This window comes from Triticum aestivum, chromosome 6D, assembly GCF_018294505.1.
Source record: "Triticum aestivum cultivar Chinese Spring chromosome 6D, IWGSC CS RefSeq v2.1, whole genome shotgun sequence".
Classification (NCBI taxonomy): Eukaryota; Viridiplantae; Streptophyta; class Magnoliopsida; order Poales; family Poaceae; genus Triticum; species Triticum aestivum.
Genome location: NC_057811.1, coordinates 320,793,916 through 320,798,412, shown reverse-complemented (window position 1 = coordinate 320,798,412; position 4,497 = coordinate 320,793,916).

Here is a 4,497-nt window from a genome sequence, read left to right as displayed (position 1 = left end):
GAAACACCGGGGATACTTTCCCAGATGTTTCCCCATTCGCCGGTATCACCTACTACCGCGTTTGGGCACACCTAGCATCATGCTTTGTCATGTCATGCATCGTTATGCATCTGTTTGCAGTGTATTCATTGTTTCTTCCCCCTCTTCTCTCAGGTAGACTACGAGACCGACGCCGCTGCTGGTGCCCCGACCGACTACGCTGTTGACGACCCCTCCTTCTTGCCAGAGCAACCAGGCAAGCCCCCCCTTGATCATCAGATATCGCCTATTCTTCTCTATACTGCTTGCATTAGAGTAGTGTAGCATGTTACTGCTTTCCGTTAATCCTATCCTGATGCATAGCCTGTCCTTGCTACTACTGTTGTTACCTTTTCCTGCAATCCTACATGCTTAGTATAGGATGCTAGTATTCCATCGGTGGCCCTACATTCTTGTCCGTCTGCCATGCTATACTATCGGGCCGTGATCACTCGGGAGGTGATCACGGGTATATACTTATATACATGATATATGACACATGTGGTGACTAAAGTCGGGTCAGCTCGTTGAGTACCCGCAAGTGATTCTGATGAGGGGGCTGAAAGGACAGGTGGCTCCATCCCGGTAGAGGTGGGCCTGGGTTCCTGACGGCCCCCGACTGTTACTTTGTGGCGGAGCGACAGGGCAGGTTGAGACCACCTAGGAGAGAGGTGTGCCTGGCCCTGGTCGGCGTTCGCGGATACTTAACACGCTTAACGAGATCTTGGTATTTGATCTGAGTCTAGCCATTTGGTCTATACGCACTAACCAACTACGCGGGAACAGTTATGGGCACTCGACGTCGTGGTATCAGCCGAAGCCTTCGTGACGTCAGCGATGGAGCGGCGCGCGCCGGATTGGACTGGAACGCCTGCTAGGCTAGGTCTGCTTCCGGCCGCCCTCGCAATGTGCAGGTGTGCAATGGGCGATGGGCCCAAACCCCTGCGCCATAGGATTTAGACCGGCGTGCTGACCTCTCTGTTGTGCCTAGGTAGGGCTGCGACGTGTTGATCTCCCGAGGCCGGGCATGACCCAGGAAAGTGTGTCCGGCCAAATGGGATCGAGCGTGTTGGGTTATGTGGTGCACCCCTGCAGGGAAGTTTATCTATTCGAATAGCCGTGTCCCTCGGTAAAAGGACGACCCGGAGTTGTACCTTGACCTTATGACAACTAGAACCGGATACTTAATAAAACACACCCTTCCAAGTGCCAGATATAACCCGGTGATCGCTCTCTAACAGGGCGACGAGGAGGGGATCGCCGGGTAGGATTATGCTATGCGATGCTACTTGGTGAACTTACCATCTACTCTCTTCTACATGCTGCAAGATGGAGGTGGCCAGAAGCGTAGTCTTCGACAGGATTAGATATCCCCCTCTTATTCTGGCATTCTGCAGTTCAGTCCACCGATATGGCCCTTTACACATATACCCATGCATATGTAGTGTAGCTCCTTGCTTGCGAGTACTTTGGATGAGTACTCACGGTTGCTTTTCTCCCTCTTTTCCCCCTTTCCCTTCTACCTGGTTGTCGCAACCAGATGCTGGAGCCCAGGAGCCAGACGCCACCGTCGACGATGACTCCTACTACACTGGAGGTGCCTACTACTACGTGCAGGCCGCTGACGACGACCAGGAGTAGTTAGGAGGATCCCAGGCAGGAGGCATGCGCCTCTTTCGATCTGTATCCCAGTTTGTGCTAGCCTTCTTAAGGCAAACTTGTTTAACTTATGTCTGTACTCAGATATTGTTGCTTCCGCTGACTCGTCTATGATCGAGCACTTGTATTCGAGCCCTCGAGGCCCCTGGCTTGTATTATGATGCTTGTATGACTTATTTATGTTTTAGAGTTGTGTTGTGATATCTTCCCGTGAGTCCCTGATCTTGATCGTACACGTTTGCGTGCATGATTAGTGTACGATTGAATCGGGGGCGTCACAAGTTGGTATCAGAGCCGACTGCCTGTAGGAATCCCCTTTCCAACTCCTTGGCCGAAGTCGAGTCTAGTCATTAAAAAAACTTTTACTAACATGGCTGTGTGGCTTACGGGCCCACGTCGCCATTGGGTGGTATTAGGATCTTTTATTCCTCGACCTATACTCTGGGACTCTGACCTCTCTTCTATTCGGGTGGAATGATTTTACTAACTCTGACTCTAGGTTCTCGTAACTACTTCCTCCCGGAGAGCCCCTCACTCCAGATGATTGCTTGGTGCACCGAAGGATTTCGAAGATACTCTCCGATGTTCTCGAGACTTTGTGCTCGTTGCTTTTGCAATTCCCTACCACTGATCTATCCCTATGGATAAATACTTACACCCGTCGTTCTTAATTTTATTCCAAGTTGATATTGTTCATACAAGATGCCCCGAACCGCTCTCCGTTGTTCCAAGAATCCTTTGAGCCTACTGCTATACAGTTCTTGCCTCATGAATACCCTTACGGATAATTCCTCGCGCTTATCGAGTATCCGCTCTTTCCCAGTTGTTCATGTGTTTCACAAAAGTTTTCGAAATACCATTTGATCTTCCAAAATTCCTGAGCATCCTCTTGCTCTTGAAATTCTTGCTTGCTTGCATTATGGTTAATCCCATAAGTCTGGTAATCTTATTGGCATCCTTCGTCAAATATCATTTTGAGTCCATTGATTCAATATGTTGCAAATGCTCGCAATCCTCAATCATATCCTAGAATTCATCCTTCCGGCTCAGACGTCATTTTTAACATGAGCTGGATCTCGACCAATCAAATTGTCGTCGTTTGTACCCCTAAGCTTACTCAAGTTATCCATCCTTAATCAGAGCATTTGCTTCTGATCCTTTGATTTGGAAACTATAATTCCTTTACATGTGAGCTTTGAATTAGTCAGTTGCTTCTATAATCCAATGCCTTCACATTGTTTCTTCCTCTGATTGTGTGCCGATACTCACATCAGCTCCGCTATGGACCGTCGGATCCTTTGTTGGAATATCATCCGACAGTGTCTTTCGTATACAAAAACCTCGAGAAGTTCTTTCCTTGATACACAATGCCTTCAGTAAATTGTATCCTCTCGTTTTGTCACCCATGCTCTACTATCGAGCTTGAGTTATTTACCCCTGAAGTTTGTGATATATGTTTCCACGATGCCCCGATGGGTTGAACCTAGGCCTTCCTTAATATGTGTGACCTCGAAAGTTTTCACGAGTCATACTCTTCTGGTATTTTGCTAGATAAAATTCAACATTACAACTTCTTTGAAAATGAGAAGTGAATGAAAGGTTATGCATTAGAGAAGTGGGAGTCGACCTTGAACTTTGTGTTCATGCCCATGGACACGATGTAGATCTTATCATTAAAAGCTTCTCTTAAATTAAGTATTCCCTTGGTATAAGTTCATCTTATATCTGGGATCTGGCCTTTTGCAATCATGGTTCGGACCATGTTCTCCTTTAAATACCATTTATCGTACAAGTTTAAGCACTTGTCTTCTGCAGAGCAATACCCCAGTCCAACCTCTACTTTGGTTTGTCATCGAGTATTACCCCCCCCCCGGTATCTCGAGATTATCACGGAACTGCAAAACTTCTTATGAGTTCTCCATCAAGTGCTACATTCTCATTGATTCCAAATTTTCACGGGCTTCGAGTTATTAAACACTCAAGGACATCGATAACTGAATCGAGTCCGCATCGCGATTAAACAACTCTTAGTAATCTTCTTTGCTTACGAGTTTGTACTCGATCACGACATCCCTAGCCTGATCGGCTATATCATTACCATGCTAAATTTTAACTGTGCTACCTGGTCCTTCTTCCCGGAGCACAATTTTCGACGATGAACTAACCTTACGTCGATCCTCCTCGTCATATCATTTCGCCTTGAACAGCGAGCTTAGTTTCGAGTTTATGTCGTACCCTTGGTTCCAATAACCTTTCGCTTCACCATTCCTTTGACTTGATGTCATCGCCGATCGATTACATCTTTAGGTAATCTCGCGACAAATGTGTCATGAATATCATCAACATTCTGAGCTCTTCCAAGAGATCTATCGAATTTTGATGAGAAATACCATCCTTTGCCCTCGATGGTTTGGGTTATCATCGACAACATTATTGCATTCCCCCCCAACACAAAAACTTGTTCTTGTTTTGTGTTGTACCTTGAGTTCCTTGCTATCCAACTTATGTTATGTTCTACCGTGGAGTATTACCATCTTTGATGTCAAGAATGTCGTGAGCATTTCTCCACCTCTTAGAAATTCTCGGTATGATGATACTTCTCACCATCACCATTCTTCCTTGGTCCCCGTGTTGTTTTTAACTAGGATACCAATATGCTAACGATGTTGTTTGAGTTTTGTACTTCTAGCAACCCTATTGCTTTGAAGTTAACGATCGACAGTTCGTTCTTAGACCGCTGGTTATTGAATCGTCACTCTAACATTGATCTTGCTGCCTAAGGTCGTATTCCGGGCACACCTTTCGACTAATGATTGATGG